Here is a 20357-nt window from a genome sequence, read left to right as displayed (position 1 = left end):
ATTTTAGAATGAATATCACTGAGAGTCTCTCAACTTAGCTTGTGAAATGTACATACCTTTTCAGAGAGGAATATTAGTACTTCATGCTTTAAGGAAGAGATGTGGCACGTACTTTGCCATTAACCCCGGAGATCAAGGATTCACACTAAGTTCTGAAATTTCTATGTGATATAATTTCCACACTTTTTAAAACTTTCTGTTAGAAACATATTGAGGTGTGTTTTTAGAATCTCATTAAAAGAGAACTGAGTGCTTGAAAGTTAGAAAATTCCCAGCTATCAGTCACCTGTGTGATTCCTCTGTGGGTCTTCTCTGCAGCACATGCCATTTGGAGAACAGCAGAATGGGAACATGGAATTGCAACATGTTTAACTTTTATAAACGGAAGGCTTGGGCTGCATTTCCAAGTCCTGGTCCAAGTGTCCAAAATGGGGCTACTAGCCATACCCTACTGGAGAGAGCAAACAACCCAGGAAAGGGGCTGTTGAAAAGAACAAAAATGTGCCAAAAATTCCTGTGCTCTCCCATGCTCACAGCTTTGAAATGAAGGATTATCTGAAATCAAGATTCATGGCCTGGGCTCAGGCGCTTGCATTATCACCTGGGGGATTTGCTGTTCTCTTCAGAGTTGTGTGCCCATCTCTCATCCAGTAAGCAGAAGAATCAGTTCAGCATGAGCTTCCTCCCCTTCCTGCGGCAACTCAAACTTACACCCCCTGTGCAGGACAATTGGCTTTTCCAGTTAAATAATTGACACACAGAGGCTCTTCACCTCACCTGTGGATGTGAACTCATGATTTTGCCAGAAAAAGGAGACTCATCACGCCACAGAGCAAAAAGCTAGAAGTAGCATGACTGCTCTGCCTAGTGATGAGGCAATTTCCTGGGATGGAGCAGTTATGGGATCGGGTACTTCCCAGAAGTATCTGAAGTGTTTTTGCAATCTGCTTGTAATTCATCAGGTAAAACTTCCATGGGATTTCCAAAGCCTGCCCATGCATTCACTTTTCTTTGTTCTTATGAACAGCTTGTGCACAGCAGCATGTTGCCTCTAGGTTATGACCTGTTGGTTGACAAAAATAGGTGCCAGGTGAGGCTCCTGCCAGGGCATGACTCCCAGGCTGGAGAATTCCAAGGAGGTGGCTCATTTATTTCCATGACACTGTGCTCCTTTGTGTGGTCCATGGAGCAGGTCCTGGCAAGCGGCATTGAAGCAAGTCTCTGTTTAAAGTGGAAAAGCTCCAAAGCTGATAAATTTCCTCTGTCAAATGGGTCAGAGAAAGGACATCACTGCTGTAGCCCAGGCTGGTGTCATTAGGTATATGAGGGTTGTTCCTTAGCCTTGGAAGTGGTCCAACATAGAGCTGAGCGTCTGGAAGCTATGCTAAAGGGGATGATCACAAAGGGCAGGATCAGGGTGGAGGATCTGCAGCATTGCAGGGAAGAGAGCTTGCTGCTGCACACAGAGCACCATCCTGTGCTTTGTGAAGCTCTGCAAGGGGCAGCAGTCTTTGTTCCATCAGGGGTCGGCTTTTGCCCAGGAAGCAAAGGAGTAAAGAAACCTCAACAAGTTGGGAAGAGAAAAAAGTTGGTACATTTGGCTTCTAGAAGACTCATATCTGAAGAATCATGGAAAAATCTGAAACACCCTATGAGCAGTGGAATTTTAAAGGTTTCTGCCCAAACCCCATTGCTACCAGTGCTGCAGTTCTGTTACTGCTGGAGTACAATGGTTGCTTCTCAGCAGTATTGGAAGTTTGGAATTTGTTTATTCAATGCTGGAGTGAAAAGAGAACAGTCTGAAATGTTCTTTTTTACACATATATTTTTCTTATTAACTCAGTTGCACTAATGTTTGCTTTTGGATGCTAATAGGATGTTTTAATTCCTGAATATTTGTTTTGTGGTACCAGGCACTCACCTGATACAGGATCCCACTTAAAAGTTCTGCCCAAGTCGGACCAGAAGTTTTTACTCCAGACCCACTAAGATAAACAAAGCAAGAACTTGAATGTGGGTGTCCCAATGTCAAGAGCTTTCCAGAGCATGAAGCCAGCTTCTACTCATTGCCATAAAAGACAGTTTTGACTGAAAGGTAAAAATCTCTTTATTCTGGCTGTGCTGTATCTTACCACATTAAGGCTAGCTGACAATACAGGTTAGTTTTGAAATGTGTAGAGTTGCGTTTCACAAAGTTATAAATCTACAGTTAAGACAAAATCCAGATCTTTCAGCAAAGGGAACATCCTGTTGGCATACTTAACTGGAAAATAGATTTAGCTGGGGATAGGAAAATGATTTATAGAGCAACAGGTAGAATGGAACAGGCCATTTTTTCATAGTACTCAAAGTCTAGTTTTGTAAAAATAAAAGGGAGCCACTGCATTTACATAAGAGGTTTCACTAGGGTAGGAATGTAGAGGAAGATTGTCTGCAGCTCTAGAAGTTCCCTGAGAAGAGATCTGTGTATCTGAGCAAACTTGTAATCTGTGGTTAGTGTCCTGCTGAGTATTTCTGAGGGACATAAACACAGGGGCTTGCCTGGGAACTAAAAATGCCTATCTTGTGATGCTGGCACTTGCTGAGGGTAGTGGGTGTAACAACCCACCGTTCATTTGAATCAACTGCAGAGTGCAATTAGGCTTTAAAGAATAGATAGCGGAAACAATAGGAGCCGCCACCCCAAAAATAAGGGTATGTACAAAGCTGGTTAAAAATTGCTGTGTAGGTGGAGGGTTTGACAACAGGCTGAATTAACATGCAGGTGCCAGAATGCTGTTCATGTGGAAGAGAAACCAGAAAGACAACAGGGCAGCATGCAAAGAAGGCATGAAGAAACTCACAGCCAAATAAATACTTTCTCTCTGACTGAATAAAAGCTGAGTTTTCAGAAGTCAGGCACCTGGAGCTTCAGGAAGAGTAGGTGTTCTCTCTTCTGAAGTACTCACTGATATGTGAGAACTTGTGTTTAATGAGTTGCTCCGAAATCAGGAGGCTTTGTATCAGAAAAATGCAGTGCCAGATTCCAACTCTTGTCCACCTGCAAGAGATAAGTTATGCAAAAGTATTAGATGGCAATGCTCTGATAGATCTCCTCATTACTGCAGTGGCAAAGAAGCAGGTATCTCAGCTTTTAAATGTAGTTAAGCAAGTGAACCTTTTATTTGGAATGCAATCCAGATTCCAGTGTGGAAAATATAAATTATCATCAATTAGAAGGAAAAGGCCAGGTCAGAACAAAACACAAACCAGACCCACCTAGCCTAAATCAATTCTACTGGAGCTTCCCACATAGCAATATTTACTTGTTACAGTGTTGAACTAGCAAAGTGAGAGCTGCACTTGGAGGTTTGCTTTTTTTTCTTTACTGTACAGTCAGCATGATCACAGTTCAGTTTTACTCTTTGATTACTAGAGTGTCCAGCACGGTGGTCTCTCCCTTGAATGAACTTTTTTTGGTTATTCACCTGCCTCACTGCCTAGAAGGTTTTTTCCGCAGTGTTTGTTTTGTTGATTAGATTTAGCATGTGAATGGGTTGTCTGCTGTGACAGAAAGGTTGTCCCTTGTGTCTTTATTTGAAAAAACTAGGCTTTTGACAAGTCTATTTATATGCCTGACCTCAAGAGATTTCTAACATTATGAGTTTTTGAGACAAAGTTCAAGACTTTCTGAACTGTGCCTTTCACAGATAGCTCCTCTGGTTTGAAAGTGTCTGCAAGCTCCACGCAATTTCCCCTGCAACCCAGTCGGATTTTTATTAAAGCACTATCTGCATCTGCCTTTCATTAGTCCCACGAATGATCACTAAGTGTAGATTTAGATTCTTCTTATACTGATACTGAAGAAAATGAAAAGCAAATGGTTTCAAGATAGGACTGAAGCAAGGTTGCACATGATCCTGTTGCATTCTTCTGAACTCCAGCTAGCTCTCTGGTGATGCACTGGCAGGAGTACTGGCTTTTTTGAGCTTTCCAGAATGCATTACCCACAGTTCAAAATCTAGACATTCTTTCATGTGCATTAAACAAGTTTTTAGTCAATTTTCATAGTGAGAATACAAAGGCAATTATTTATTTCTTTAAAATAGTGACCAGTGTGAGGTATGATACAATATACATGGAATAAGCCACCACAGTTATCCAATCCAATGCCTCACAAGCACAGGGGTCAGACTCAGAAGACCTACAAATCACCCATTCTGCATACACCACAAGCCACAAAACCCTCCCCAGTGCTCTGTAACAGCTTGAAGTTGTACAGCATAACCATTCAAAGACACAGATTGTTGTTTGCCACAGTTGCAATCATGGCAATCCAGCAGCCCTTATCACATACTACAAGAGGATAGCAAAGAAATCTAAGGCATTTTCAACATCCTAAGCACCAAACACCCTGAAGACCTCTAAATGAAAATGCACTAAGCAATATACCCCACTCCTTAGCCCTACTTTTGCACTCTGTTGGTACGACACATGCTCAGTATAGCACTTGTACCTTGCACTTGAGCATGCATGTACGTAAACATAATCCCCAGGGAGCTTCCAAAAACTACTTTTCTGTCTTCACAGCACGATTGTGGTATGACTTCTTGCCTCTCCAGAGCCAGAGGAGAGGTGGCACCTCTCTTCCCAAGCACTTCCAAGGCCTGTCAGCAAGTCACCCAAGGCTCAACAGCCTTGGACACAATTCAGCCCAGAGGCTAAAGGCTTTTTGGTCTCTGATCACTGGAAAAAATGAAAAGCTCTGCTCTGTCTTTGAGGGGAAGAAAGTTTTGAGTCTCAACCATCTGAGCAAACATCTTCTGGGACTTCTGCTGCTCAAATGCAGAACTTTCTTTCCTTCTCTTGTCCTGCTGGTGACTTTTATTTCCATGATAATTAGGTGTGAATTGCCAGGAATATTTCTTCTCTTATGCAGAGCCACCTTCTGCAATTTCAGGAACAGCTGTGTGTGTTTAATATCACCATATCTGGATGCTTCTACTAGAGTCACTGCGCCCTGCGCTCTGTATATGTGTGGAAGAAATGCAGAGTACTCCCACTTGCTTTTCTCCCCCTCTCAGAGCAAAACATCAAATACAGTAACCAAAACATATGTGCTACACAGTACCCTACAGAAAGTATGCATGTACATATGTTTTCAAAATTATATTTGGCTTGAATTTTGAGATTTAATCCAGTTTACATCTTCACTTACCCAAAACAGTTGTATCGACCTAATTTAAAAAATGGAAACAGCAGCTCTGCTAGGGACCAGAAAATTGATTCTATAAAGCTAGTTCCAAATGAAATGGTTCAGAAAAAAAATAAAATCTGAGAGCAGTACTCTTCTGGTAGCAGGTAGATGAGAGCTTTGCTTCACGTGGAGGCTGTGCTTGAACTCTAGGCATCCAAACAGATCAGCAACATGACATTTGTTTCTCACAGGAAAATCCTTTCCCTAGGGTACAGACAGGAAATCCAAAACAAGAGGAGGTAAATACCAAAGGATCACTGAGGAAAGGGGAGGAGAAAGAACAAAAAGCACAGTGTTCACTTGTGTCCACTAAAGAAAGGCTCAGGAAAGAAAACTGCATGAGAAATAAGTGCTTATTTTGATATTAAATGAAGTGCTATGATTGCAGGATGAACCACTTCCATACTCCAAAGCTGTAGTTCAGATCAGTGCACAGCCCAGTGAAATCTTAATTTACTGTGTTGTTTCCTCAAAAATCATTGAATTCCCTTGGGGGGAAAAAATAAATCAAAATTCATCTTATTCAACTAAAGCATGAGAGAGACCCTTAAGTTTGTTCACAGCATTTGTTTTTATGAGTGCTGCCCACTGTGAACAAGCAACTTTTGTGAAGATCTTGACCCTTTTGTGTTAGAAATTCTGGTGCAAACTCAAGTGATCCAGTAGTAGGTGACTCGGGGACCTTTTGCTGACCCTACTGTGTCTAGGCCCACACAGCCTGTCAAGCTGCTTCCCTCTGAGTACAGGGTGCTCTGTTTCAGATGTAATGAGGGCTGGGAGGCACAGGAGCTGGCCCACTGAGCCTTGCAGTCACTTCTTGAACACAGTGACGGGAGCTTTGTTTTGCTGTCGCATCAGCCTCCCCCAGAGCTCAGCACACAAACGCCGGGCAGCAATCGGTGGGGAACTGAGAGCTCAGCGCTGAAACACAAGGAACAGAGCAAGGATAAATCACCTTGGGAGGAAGGGCAATGCAAGGCTCTTCTTGTGGAGCTGCTGAGGTGCTCCGTGACAGGGATCCTGTAAACAGGGGCTCTGAAAAGGACATTTTTCACACTGGAATTGCTGATTTGATGTTTTTGTCAGCTGGATCTTTTGGCTTCTTGCCAGCCCAGAAAAAGCTAACAAAGGCCATTTCTGCTGTTGCATATGATCAGGGAAGAAGAAAAGAAGGAAGAAAATAAATGAGGGAGCTGTAGTACTTTTAAAAGAGAAACATTTTTTTCAAAGAAGTAAAAATATAAAGTTAGGACAGCTTTGAAACTGAGGCTACAATCCTACTGTGGTAAAAACTTAGAAAAGATTAAGACTCTGATGGAATTGTTTGAACTGGATTTGTTAATGAAAGGCAAATTTATTTTGAAGTGTTATTTTCACTTACTCAACATTTTTTCATTCATTCATTTTTTCACTCAGTTTCCTATGTTCTTTGGAGAGTTCATACTGTCTTAGTGGTTATCAGGATTGCATGTGCTTTCCAATAAAGAAATAGGATACTCATATATCCCTATTTTTCAAACTTCCATTTCAGTTTCTTAGCCATTGAAAAGCTGTCCGACTGTGATCAAGGCTGGTGAGCATATGGTTAAATATGCCATGACTTGGGTTATGAGCACCATGAAATGGTGCTCATAGCCCCTGGTCATGGCATATTTAACAAAAGTTGAGCTCTCAGACAACCTTTCCCAAACAAATTCCAGTACAGCTACATTTTCTCTTTCTGAGCTTTGACCAGATACAAGTGGCACCATTTCATTGCCAAATTCTATCCAACTTCTACAAAATACTGAGAGGTGAAAACATTTTTAATAGGGAAGTATAACTAACTGTTCCTGTCCTTTCTCTGTATAAACTATTATCAAGACTTTGAAGTTCTGCCAGCTTGTTTCCATTACAAGGAAAACCTGATACCAGCTGGAAATTTTGGAGTACAGAGAGAGCAATGGCAATAGTCCTGTTGACTTAAAAACTATGCATAACATCCTGGGGTTTAGGAACACAAAATAAAAAAAAAACTGGAAACAATTTTCTTTTTAGAGGTCTCTGCCTTTTCAACACCCTAAGCAGCTTTATCTGTTAAAACTTCTTTCTAATGTGATATCCACAGGAACTTTTCTCATTCCCTCGTTTTCCAGGCCTTCATTCCTCGTCTCTCCTGCCCATCAGTACTTCAGACTATCAAATGTTCCAGCCCTGTGCTTATCTGCCCCTTGAGAAGCCTCACTGCTCACATAGCATAACTTCATATTTTGGGCGTTAGCTTCTGGGGTTTCTCACACATCGCTGCTCCTGAGAGTCCTCCAGTTTGCCTAATGCAAGCCTGGGACTGATGAAAAGGGTGACTTAACACTTTCAGCCTAACAGCTGGCTGCAGTTAGGAACATAAAAAACAGCTGCCATGTTCTGTTGATTGCATGCATCAGCAGGCAGGTAAAGCTTTATAATCAATATAATCTGTGGTAAAGGTCCTTCCTTGTATACACACACAATATATAGCCCTGCTTTGTCTGCAAAACAGCATTCAGTTCCAGCATGCGTACTGTATTAAGGTTTCTTTGCTTCAATGTAAAAAATCTTCTATAATATGTCATGATTGGAGCCACATGGTGTGTAAGAAACAAGTGAAGCAACAAGCATTGAAAGAAGAAAACAGCCATTATTTTAAATAGTCAAGATATAGGATTACGTTTGTGGGCATCACTCTCCAAACAATTATTAACAGAATAGTCAAGCCTGAGAGATGTGCTGCTAACAGTTCTGTGCTGTATGTTGTCTACAGCCAGGACTGCTACAGGACAGTTTTCTCTCACATATATTTTGAGTGTTCACAATCTACTGGTTTTGTGATGATATTTTCATCTCCCTCAAAAAGATTTATTTAAATGTCTCTATTGTGTGATTCTCAAATTCACTAATGCCCTTTGCAAAGTGGTGGCTGGAGCACATCCCAAGTAAATATTTGTTGAAATGCTTATTAGCAAGACAATTTTCTTGGATGTTTTCTCTTTCCATGAATATTCATATTAGAAATGTTAATAGAAATAAGAGACAATTTGCAAAATTTGTTGATATTTCTAGAGTAGCGGAAAAGAATGCTTTAATTGGGGCATTTACAAATGCAAGCCTCCTTTTCATTTTGCCTTTTGCTTGACATCTGGTTTGTTTTTATAACCAAAAAAAACTCTATGCAGTTGTATGTTCCTATGGCAAGTAAAAGCCAAAGCAGTCATCCAGCTGTTAAAATTAGTGTTATATCTGAATTTTCTATGGATTTCCTACTGCATGGCAGGAAATCAGCTTTCATTGCAGCTTCCCCTCCTCCTCATCCAGCCCCCTATTAGATTAATACCAGAAGCATGAAGTAATGTTTAACAGAAAGTTGTTGCTTTTAGCTCTGGGAAAACTTGGCAGCCTCTCCAGAAATGAAGGGGGAGGGGGAACCTGAAGCCTCCGTTAACTAAAGAGGAGATTGGAGGCATAAATATACATTTTTCTCCCATTAAAATTCTGAAGTTTAAAAAAATGCACTAATGACAAACTGTTTCTAAGTCTAATGAGGAACTGCTGTCATTCCTCTTGTCTCTTTATGTATTAATCACCCAGCTCCTATGGGCTACTTTTGGGTCACCATTTCATATTGCTTAGCAATTTATATCCTGTTGGCAAAGCATATCACTGACATAGTGCATTTCTCTTTTTGTTTAAAATGGGTTTCTAGTTTACAGGATGGTCTGAAGAGCTTGCAACCTAAAAGAAGGTTGTTGCTCACCAACACTGAGATGCCTCCCCTTGAGTGCTTTAAGGTTTCAGTAGTACAAAGAAGAAAAAAAAAAAAAAGGAACATGTAGACAAGGCATTATGACAAAGAAGCCAGACTACCCCCAGCTTCCTATCTGAGATTTTACAGTGGTCTTTAAACTACAGTACAAAATTAGAATTTATTTAAACAATGTGATAAATATTGTCATATATTAATTTCCTATGATACTGTGGGATCAGCAAGCATATTTTATTGCTTCCTGCAGGCCTAATCCTACATCAGTCAGTGGGAATTTCATGGGAAATGTGTGATGTCATGGCCACAGCAGTGCAACCCAGAGTAAAGAGCATTTATGGGGCTCTGTGGAAAAGGGGTGCCCGAGCTCCAGGAGCAGCACGGCAGGACAGGGACAGGCGTTCTGTGGGGACCAGTGTAGACAAGGACATGTGCATAAGACAGCAGACTTTTCATGGCTCAGCTCCTGTAAAACAGCATTTTCAAACTACTCATATTCCCAAAATATCTGTGTTTATTTGCTTTTCAGTTTACCTTGTACCATTAGCTGGTGTGCTGCCATTTAAAGCTTTGACTTCTGGTAAAAGAGCAGGGTTCCCACTGACCACCGGCTGGGCAGATGGAGAGATGCAGAGTTCTGAATCTGAAGTACCCAAGTGCTTTATTTACACTAAGCTCAGGTACCAAAAGCTCTTCCAGCAGTTTGCAGCCTGCACAAAGAGCAAGGTGATCCAGAGCCCTCCCACAGTTTCACCCCTTGCCCAGCCTGCCAGAACCCAGTCCTGTTAGTGGCCTGTGACAGACCCTGTGAGGCAGGTGGGACATCCAACAGCAGGCACAGGGAACAGTGTTACCTGTAGGATGGCTGGGCATGGTCCTCCACTATTCCCCAGGGTAACTCAAACTTGGGTTGACACAAGGAGGAAAGGGAAGAACAGAATACAGAATAATCTGGCACAGGGCATATATATCCTGGCCTCAGGAGCCAGGCTTATACAGCACCCATCTGTTAAAAACCTGCAGGGAAGTGCTGGACTATCTTCCCCTTTCCCTTGCTTATTCTGTTTGGAATGTATTGCATTCTGTGACATTCTCACTATCCTGATATACTTTTAGGGCTGAAGGGGGTGCAAGTGCAGTGGGAAAGCCATGTGGTGGTGGCTTGTCGTTTGACTTCTATTTCGATTTAGGCTGATTTTACCTTGGGTATTAGCGCATCTTCAGGATGTTTGTCTTTGGGTTTAGCATATTTTGTCTAAGCATTTAAGGCATACTTATGTAAGGGCTGTGCAGGGAGAGAATTGTTATAATTTACATTTTTTAGATGCTTTTAATCCTGCTTCTGCTAGGAGAAAAAAATTCAGAAATCTGAGGCTAAAATCTATCTCTGCATCTTATTCTGCCTCTACCACTGTGAGAAAGTAGTAGCAATACTGTGTCATCCTTTGTGCTGCTAATGGGACATAATTCTACATTTGGGGGCCATCTGCTGAAAAGAAAACCTCTACAACCCTTCTGAATGCACATATAAAAACTTGTCAGCAAAAACAGCTTCATGAATAAGTTGTGAGAATATATTTTATCTAAACTTTATTAGAGAAAGCTTTTTCCTTTATTAGAGAAAGCTCCAAACAGAATGAAAGAAGCTTTGGCAACCATCTTTCTTTTTGGTACAAACACATTGTTTCACCTCTTTTGACTCCATATTAATTAATTTAATTTCACTTGAAGGGAAAGAATACTTTTTTGCAGGAGGAAGAAAACAAATGAGAATTTATTTCAGCACAAAGAGATCCATCTTTACACAGATTAACTGTGAAATTAAAGTAGTAACTTTGGTTCTTCTGTTCCATACCATGCCCCCACTGAGATTTCTTATGTAACCTTGGGCAAATAGCTTAAATTGCTTTAGAGTTCATCTCACTTCCTACTAAAGGAAGTACTGTCCTACTGACACAACCCACAGTACTGTTATATATGTATCCAGATTTGATAAAGAGAGCTCAAAGGAGAATAGAAAACTTCCCTGGCTTGGAATCAGAAGGAAATTACAAGGTACCAAACTTTGGTGCATGTAAGGACTTATGAATCGGCTTATTGCTTGCTGGGTAAAAGATAAGACTAGAAGGGGAATGAAGGCAACTATGGAATGAAGGTACCAATGTATCCAATCACTGAGTACAAAACTATTAGCTGTCCTAATCTGTGACTATAATTGTAAACCAGTGTAGCTACAGAATTTGCACCATGTCTTGTGCTTTCCTACTGCTTTCCTACTGCTTTGGCATCTATGAGGAGCACTGACCAAGGTTTTGCTAGTGCTTGTAGTTTTCAGTGTGTTTTCTCACAGATCGTATATTCAAAATGTACTTGTGTACAGGAAAAACCACTTTACCAGTACTGCAGAGACCTCAGCAGAACTGGCTGATGAAGCCCTAAGCCATCCTCACTGACCAGTGCACACACTGATTCTAGGAAAGGGAAGCAATTAATCAGCTGTGAAGACAGAGAACCATACACAAGCTAATAGGGGAGTGCTCTTGTGATTTGAGGCAATGTCCATACTGTGGTAGCAAAAATTCTTTTGATTACTAAAATACCCTATTTAATGAAGAAATAGCGTGCTCTTTTATTGCATTTTGAATGGTCAAGTTGCTTAATAAAAATAGTTACCTCTTGGACAAATCTTGTCTTGTTTATATCTTTAGGCCATTATGGATGCAACACTGCTGCTACTTAAATGAGTCATTATGAGTTGTGCAATTATAGAGAGACTTTTTTAAGGTAACTACTGATTATTTACAGAAAATTAACTGTCTAAATTAGTCTTCCTTTAATGGTAGTTCTGCAACAGAGTTATACTGTGGGCTGGGCAGTCAGCATAAAGGAAAAGCAAACCTCCCAAATGTACTGTAAATCTAGACAAAAACTCACAGAAGTGCAACAAAACCCATGTACCAGACCTGTCCCTTAAGCTCTGAATTCAACTGCAAAAGCAGCCAGGGTCTGATGATTCAGAAAACGTAAAAAATATAATCACTTTTTTTGCCTTGCAATTACAACCTAGGTAATTACGTACAACTGTGCAAAGGAAGAGTGTAAGGAAATTCCTTTCTTGAGACTTCCAGCAATTGACTTGTGCCCTGAAGCATGAGATTTGATTACTCATGTAACTTATTTTCCCCAGGGAGTTTCTTCTTGATAGCTCTTGTGTGATAGTTCAAGAAAGTTCCAGGACAAGTCAAAAGAGCACTCCACTGGTTGAACCCCAACTTATTTTATTACTGATATACATTTCTATTGAGTGCTAAATTAAGACCTTTTTAGATTTTTAACTAGGATGACCAGTGTAAGTACAGGTTGTGATTTTTTTTTTTTCACCAGAGTGGTACTGATGAATGCAGTCATCCTCCACATTGCTTTTTGATTTTGCAGATTCCCAACAAGCCTTAAAAATCAAGATTCTTTCATAACCTAGAATCCAGCCTGCTACACTGCCTCAAAATGTCTTCGAGGAAGTTACAGCAGAGGAATGACTGCTTACTTTGAAGTTGCACCCAAAGTTCTGCTTTTCAAGCTATAGACAGGTGGTTCAAAATGCTCTGGTTACATCCTGGAAAACTGAATCCTTGTGACTTCAATTGTTGTAACAGGTTTGTTCAAAAAGTGTGCAACTTAATAATCCATTGGTGTGTTGGTGATGCTGGTTTAAGAAACAAAGGCTCAGTCTGAAGCACAACTGCTCAGATCTAGCTGTTCCTGTTCTCATCAATCACTCTAATACAAGTAATCTCTGGACCTTTTTCAGAAGACAGAGGCATTGGGAAGGAATAGCTTTCACCTGGATCATTTTCATGATCTGGTTTTAATAAATAATTGCATCACCCCACCAAAGAATGTAACAAATCATAGACTACTAATCCAAATGAGTAGTTAAGGCACAAAATGGAAGACGCCAGGCCAGTTTTGCCACCAAAGAAAAGGCTGGGTATAGTAGCACCCAGCCATCAATGGGAAGCTTTATCTCAACCAGCTTTGTCTGACTGGGAATGGCCTCTCCTCCTGCAGGTAACAAAAGGCTGAACCAACTCCCAGCTGTGGGCTCTGGCTCATTTGGCAGAAATGCAGTCTTGTCCACACCTGATGTGGATAAAATCTGTGAAGGTAAGGGACCAGGTAATGCAGAGGTTGTGACTGCGGGCGTCTGCTCAGAGATTACTTCAGTTCTGAAGCAGCTGAAGTGATTTCACCTGTTTTACAGAAGCATGGCATTGAAGGATGGTAACAAAATGGCATTTTATTACCATTTGCAGTGCTCCTGATTAAAGCATGCTTTTGGTAAACATTTCCACATTTGATTTCTACTTATATGGATTACCATGGAAACCAAACTTTTATCGGGCATGCTTGCATACTGAAGGGTGGAGAATTTTAAAAGCCTCTGTGATATGCAGTACCATTGATGCTGAAGTATAATTGCCATGAAAAGTGTTAATGCTAGCTAGATAGACTGTTGAACCCATTTATGACTCGTAGCTCTCAGGCAAGTTTCCATATACTTTTTCCTGACATTTTTAAAAATAGTAGCATTGCTTCTTTTGCTCCAACAAGAGTTTTCAGATCTTTAATTTATGGAGGTTCTCTTGTTCCTAATTTTTAAGTATTTTCTACTAATAAAATGTAAGATGGAGTTTTTGTTGTTATTTTATGTTGCCAGACCCTTGCCTGTTGAACATTACAACTTACCAAGTTATTTCAGAACCTCAGCTATGGCTGAGTACTTATTATTTTAGAAATAAGTCCTATTCTGTATTTGTATTTCTTTTGCTGAAAAGAAACAGATCATACTGATTAAGACAAAGTTTTCACAGCATACAGGTAGCAGGGGAAACATATGGTCTACCTTACCCAGCTTTGCTGCCTCCATACCTACTGGGTAGGAAGTAAGTGAAGGAATATTTTAGCTGATATATCACAAGTCCTTCAGAGTAACAGTTTGACCACAAGAGCAAAGTTTCAGCTTTCCATACTTCTAGGCTTCATGGTCCCTAGGGAGATTTTTGCAGACTATTACTTACAGTTTTTCCCACTTAAAAGGAAAAGGAAGATCATGTGAGATGATGGGAAGGCTAGCTGCTTTTGGTTCTGGCTGTGGCAGGATTAAAAGCAATTTTCAGTTCTACCAACTGTGAGCATGCCTGTAACTGCATTTATTACACACATATGCCTTTGTTTTTATAAGTGCCTTGCTTGCTCAGCGAACAAAACAGAAGAGCCAGGTTCAATGCTAGTGGAAAATGAAACACTGGGATATTTGTAGAGGAGAGACCAGAAGAGACCATCTAGGTTCTGGCCTTTTAGAGTAATTAGTCTCAATGCTTGTCTTTTTATAGTAAACCAGAGTGGACACTATGACAGTCAAGGGCATATTTTTTAAAATATTCTCTAGTATTGTGGGTATCACTATGTAGATTTCAGGTACTAGTGAGTTATTACCAAGTTTATATTGTAGTGAAGTTATGGTTCTAGCCAAGTAAAATATCTCCTGGAATACATAAGGCAGGAAGTGTATCACAGCCAACTCAGTTTGCTCGTGGTACACCGGAACAGGCAGCAGCCGCGGCAGTGGCTTACCCGGCTGAGTGCTGGGTGAGCTTTGACCCATCCTGCCGGACCCCTGCACAGCAGGTAAGTGCTGCTATCCCCGAATTCCCTCTTTGGGAAACAAATGGGGAAAGGTAAAGTGACGAGGCCACACAGCATGAAACAAGATCTCTGTGCAGGATACTCTGGCTCACTGCCCTGAGTCCTCCAGGCTGGCTCGCATCTCTCACCGCCGGGGTTTCCTTACCAAGCCTGACACTGCACAGGCGCTCGGAAAGCAAAGCTTGGCTATACGCCCTGGGCTGCCAGCACCCAGTGATCCCGGGCGAGGGACGACCCCTCCCCGGAGGCTTTATCCCCTTTTCTTTCCCCCTTGCAACAGCTCCAAGCCCGCAGGATGCTGCTTCTGCCACTAAGCAGTCTCCTGAGCCAGGACCCCTGAAGGTGGGTCCTGGCACCTCCAGCCGCTTGCCAAACACGGGACGGGCCAGACGCGCTGCTCTTGCAAACACTTTTTGCCGAGCTGGTGTTGGTGTGAAAATCCCTCCAGCAAACACCGGCCAGTCTCACCAGCCCGTTCCCTGCTTTGGAAACAGCAAAGAGCTGGTGGTGGCAGCTACATCCTTCAGTGATGCATGGGGACTGGACAGGGGTCTTTTGGGAGCCCCGTGTGTGTGTATATGCACGAGGGTGTTTATGTATTACACACATACTTTCATGGGTGTGTTTTTCTCAGGTAAGAGAAAATCTTCCATTTCAGGCAGGATGTCACTCAGGCAGAGGCAACAGCAGGGTGTGATCCCGGGCTGGGTGAGCGGCAGGGTCGCCCCAGTCAGGGAACGGAGGCAACCCGGCTCCGCTCCGGGATCGGGAGAGCGGAGGGCAGCCCCCTCTGAAACACGACTTTCCCGGGGATGAGGAGGAGGAAGATGAGGTGGAGGGCAGGCGCAGGTAAAGCGAGCCCCAGGCACGGAAAACGGGGCCCGCGCCCTGCCAGCGCCGCCCTGTTTGCTCAGCTAATCTCGCGGGCAGGAAATTGCCAGGCGACTCATATTTATGGATCGTGAAGAGCTCCACGGTGGCCCCTCCGGGGACATCCCTGTGCCCGTTTCCCGTTCTCGTCCGCCCACCCCCTGCTCCGTCCCTTCCCCCCCATCGCGGCTGCCCTTTGCCCGCCCCGCTCCCGCGACCCTGGCCTGAGGGGAGCGAACCATTCAGCCCGCGGGGGTGCTCCGGCCCCGCCGGGGGGCGGGCGCTGCGGCAGGGGGCGGCTCCCGGGGGCGGCGGCGCTCCTGCAGCCGGGCGGGCGGCGGAGAGCGGGATGTGTGGGGAGCTGCGGCGGGAGGCGGCGGTGAGTGCGGGGGAAGCGCTGTCCCGCGGGGTGGGTGACGCCCTCTCGGGCCGCCAGGATGGAAAGAGGCGGCGGGGCCCCGCGGGGATGGGGAGAGGGTCCCTCTCGGATACGCAGGAGCCTGAGCTGACGCCGGCTCAGCTGCTTGCAGCCGTCTCCGTTTTTTGGGCTACTTTTAAGAGAGTTTGTGCCACCATCACCCCCATCCACTCCCCCGCCTCCCGTCCCTTCGCACGTCTGACGGGTGAGGGCGGTGGAGTCCCCCCTTGCCGCCCGGCTCTGCAGGGACCCCGCAACTGATAGAGACGGGGCTCCCTTCCTCCTTATCCCTCTTTGTCCGGGTGTTTCCCCCGGTTCTGCCGCGTCCCCGCTGGCGAACAAAGCCTCTGTTCCGGGGACGCCGGGGACATCCGTCCGAGGTCCGAGGAAGCAAGGGAGGAACGGCGGGGCTTGGCTTTGCTTGGTTTGGTTTTCCATCGTAAATAATCTACCTGGTGGAGGGGAAGACGTGGGACAAGGCTCTTTGTCCGCGATCCTTTGTTCGGCTGGTGGTTTATAAGGTCTCCTGTGGCTGTGCGAGAGCTGCCGTGCCGGCGGGCATGGGTTCCCGGCGCTGAGCCGGCGATGGGTGCCGTCTCGGCATCGCTGGAGTTTAGCGACAGGAACCCGGCGTTACGGCGGATCGGCTTGCGGACGGAAATCGGGGGTTTGGGCTCCATCTCCCCTGATAGATTCAGAGCTGCTAAGTTCCCCCTCGTGTAGCCCTGTCAGCAGCCGGGTGGGATTCGGCGGCACCCGGAGCCCCGCGCTCGGTGATGAGTTCAGCTTGGAGATCAGAGCTTTTCTTGGGAAGTTATCTGCCCACGATCAGAGGGAGCAGCGGGTTGAAAACTACGGTCCCCGCTCCTTCTCCTGCCCCAAAGCTGCCTGAGGAATTTACCCATGTCCAGAAGTGTAAATAGACTATCTGCGCTTACATAAAGACTCAAGAGATGGCTTTCTGCTCCTGCCACTGAGTGCTTTCTTGATCTCACACACATGGCTTTTGTCACCAGTTCCTTTTCCCCCCAAATACTTATCTTGTCAACCTGTCATCTTGACTCTGCACGTGCCCGAACCCTCTGTGTCTGCATCTTCAGGGCATCTGGGTGAACATGTTGCCAGTCAGAACATGGAGAATATTTCATTTTTGTGCCACACCTTCACTCTCTTTTGGAGGAAGAGGGACACAAGAACAACCTTTTTTGCAGATTTTCATGTTTAGTGAACTTTCTAGTTTTTGCATTCTCCATATTCTTGTGGATAATGTTCTCAAAAATAAGTTATTAACATGGGAAAGGATCAGAGATGGGAGGAAGTAAGGCATGATAGAATGGAATTGCAAAGGGTGAAGATGGGCTTGCTTTCCCACAGCAGAAGGAAGCATTGTAGTAAAGAAAGGAGATTAAGTGATGAGAAGATGGGAGAGCTCACTGAGATAAGTTAAAGGAAGAAGGAGGGTTAACTTATTTCAGTGAGCTACCTTTGCTGTCATGGGGAGGGGTAGTCTGAACTAACCGGGTTACAGAAAAAGGGATGCTTTTAGGGCTGTCAAGTAGTGACATCCTACCCTTTCTATATAGTTCATTTTACACAGTTCCTTTAATACACCAGTAATTTATTCTGCTTCCATTTTGACAAATACTAAATCAGCTCATTAGTGTGTCTGTTTTTACTGAGGAAATGGAAGTCTGCCATCAGCCAGGGCAGGAAGAGTGGCCATTTTTTTTTCCATATCAATTTCTGTCTATGCTTATCAGATACAATTATCAACCATATCCTTGGAAGTAGTTAAAGGCATCATTTGACTATTGTTGAGAAGCAACAAAGCCCATCATGAAAAATTTAAAGTATTTTGGGTTTAGATAGGAAGTGGAGATTGGGTGAGGTAAAGGTAGCTGATCCATCTTGAGACTGGAGTTGGATAAGAAGGATGGAAGATATTTAAGATCTTTTTTGTCTTTTGCACTTGAAGATCCAGAGAAAAGCTGAATTAATCAAAGTAGGTATGGGCAAGTGGTGGTGATTGTTAATGAAGAGATTAATGCTGTGTTCACTGTGTATTACTTCTATTTTAATTTGTTAAAATGAATGGTTAAATCTGGTGTGTAATAACTGCCAGCAAGGCAAACACTGTTTTCCACTGAATTAAACAAGCAGCTATAAAATTATGTTCTGGGTGTTTTGAGCAGGTGCTGTTCATTTAGGATTTGTTTTAGACTGGTGGAGCACATCCAAGATGCCACAGAAATCCAAGGGGATTTTTCCCCTGTAGAAAGAAGGTCCTCCAGAGACTACAGTGTAGAGTGAACTGTGTAAATATGACCAAGATTGAGGGTTTTTTTCTTGCTCGGGTCTTGTGCAGGTGGGGTCAGTTTTTAAGTGAACCACTTCATTTAACTTCCTTTGTTATATAGTAAATTGTGTAACTGCAGGTGTAGCACCTCTGTGCCTCACCTGAGGGAACACAGTCCTGGGACCTGCTGATAAATGCTGCCCTGTGGTGGCACAGGCAGACCCATGGCTTGGCAGCACAGCAGCCACAGCGGTGCCATTCAAGCTGTCACTGCCATGGTGGGGTTTGCCAAGCATGTATGATGAGGAGCATTTAGTATGGGGGCATGCTTGCTGCCCTGAGACTGCTGGGAAATGAAGAAGCATTAAAGAACTAGAGGGGACATTTGGAAATATGGGGCAAACATCCCGGGAAGGAGACAAATTGAGGAGAAAAGGATGAGCAAAACAGGAGAGACAGAAGCTGTCAGAGTAAATGGGCACTAGAGAGAGCTGACTAACGGAAGGAAGTGACAGGCACAAAGTGGCAGTGAAAGAAATCAGCACAGAGGAAAGCAGATCACGGGCAAAGGTTGCCTGAGAGTGGGAAAATGCAATAGATGGGAGAAAAATGGTAAGGACATGCAAGAAGAAAAAAGAATAAGGGTGGATGAAGCTGTTTTGATTAGTTTTTCTATCTGCTTAGATTTTCTGGGCCTTACCTACCTGTTCTCATTGTATTTGTCAGGGGTGCCCTAGGGGCAAATTTGTCATGTCAAATAGGGTGGGAACAGAGAAACTTCTCTTTAAGGTCTTTCTGCTCTTGTACAGACAGAAATTCTGCTCCTGCTTGATATGAATTTGGATACATAATTGTTTTGCACCCAATACCCTTCCTGAAATTTTAGATTAAGAAAATCTGTTTTATTGAGCTTCAGGAATGAGAAATTGGTCTAGAGTATTTAAATGTATTTATTTATACACCAGCTATGTTGTTTGGTTTGGGTTTTCTTAGTCTGCACAGTAAGCAGTCGCAGCCCACCAGCAGAGCTTTCGACTTGCCATCTCTGTGTGAAACTTTAAAGTTTCAGTTTGCAAATCTTTTGAGCATACTCAACTTTTCAATAGCAAAGGAGTTAATGAAATAGCATCAGAATGATACTAGGGAGCTTGTCACTACCGTCATGAGATGATACAGTCATTGGGTCAGATAACTGACTCTGGAACTTAACTACCAGAAAGGTAGTACCAAAATAGAAAAGATGAGTATGGCTGGAGTTTGGCTTGTCCTCTGTCAACCCTATCTTTCTGCATGATGAAAGGAGTTCAGTTTTAACAGAAATTTCTTCTAGTATGTTTCTACCTGTCTGGGGCTTTTGTTCCAGCAGAAAAGGATTAACCCTCCTTCTTCCTTTAACTTATCTCAGTGAGCTACTCCAGATGAAACGGTGGTTAGTGTGACTCTAAAGTAAGGAGGGGCAGTGATGTCTACTAAAGTAATGCTGTTTGAGTAGGTGGTCTAATATCTTGTCTTACCAAATGCATGTGAATTAGTTTAGATTCATTGAAATCAGTGCCTTGACAGTTTCAGTTTCAGGTAAGAGTAGCTATGTTATGGCACAAAAGTTAGAAAGCTTCAGCATTTTCCCCAGCATTTTTATTTGAGTCTCACATGTCAGTGCCTCTACCCTCAGTTTGTAGTCACCTAGCCATAATGTTTACATGGTAATGAATGTTTTCATTTTTGATGCATATTTAAAATTGTCAGCTGTCGTGACCTGATTAAAATTATTATGTCCATCTATTGGAAAGAGCAATTGATGGGCAATGCCTGCAACATCAATCTGTATCAAATAGGAGAGAATCATGTTATAACAATAAGACAGGATAATTAAAAATGTCATATTTAAGTGCAATTTTTGGAGTAGTCATGTGGGTTGTTACAGTAAAACATATGTGGTTTATGAGTGGGATAATGTTACTCAGGTGTTTCCTGTTGCACTATTTTATTTCTTCTTCTTCTCCAATATCAACATGATAATTTCTCAGAGAAAGAGGTAAGCCATAAGAGCGACTTC

At 43.1% G+C, this 20357-nt stretch overlaps 1 protein-coding gene across 10 annotated transcripts in view; it reads left to right on the top strand.

Moving 5' to 3' along the window:
- Window positions 1–20357, top strand: part of PHLDB2 (pleckstrin homology like domain family B member 2) — a 79868-nt gene that overhangs the window by 1470 nt on the left and 58041 nt on the right. For 7 of the 10 annotated variants that reach the window (XM_014271025.3, XM_026796717.2, XM_026796719.2 and 4 more), the window contains exon 1: window positions 15838–15966. The gene's annotated coding sequence lies outside the window, so the exon portion shown is untranslated. Of the gene's footprint in view, window positions 1–1913; window positions 2096–12446; window positions 12665–13079; window positions 13176–15837; window positions 15967–16057; window positions 18008–20357 lie in introns of those variants that run through there. The other 3 variants (XM_074536026.1, XM_074536028.1, XM_074536027.1) reach the window with 3 other exon arrangements.

The sequence above is a fragment of the Zonotrichia albicollis genome, chromosome 2 (assembly GCF_047830755.1).
Source record: "Zonotrichia albicollis isolate bZonAlb1 chromosome 2, bZonAlb1.hap1, whole genome shotgun sequence".
Classification (NCBI taxonomy): domain Eukaryota; kingdom Metazoa; phylum Chordata; class Aves; order Passeriformes; family Passerellidae; genus Zonotrichia; species Zonotrichia albicollis.
This window is presented reverse-complemented; position numbering and strand designations above follow the sequence as displayed.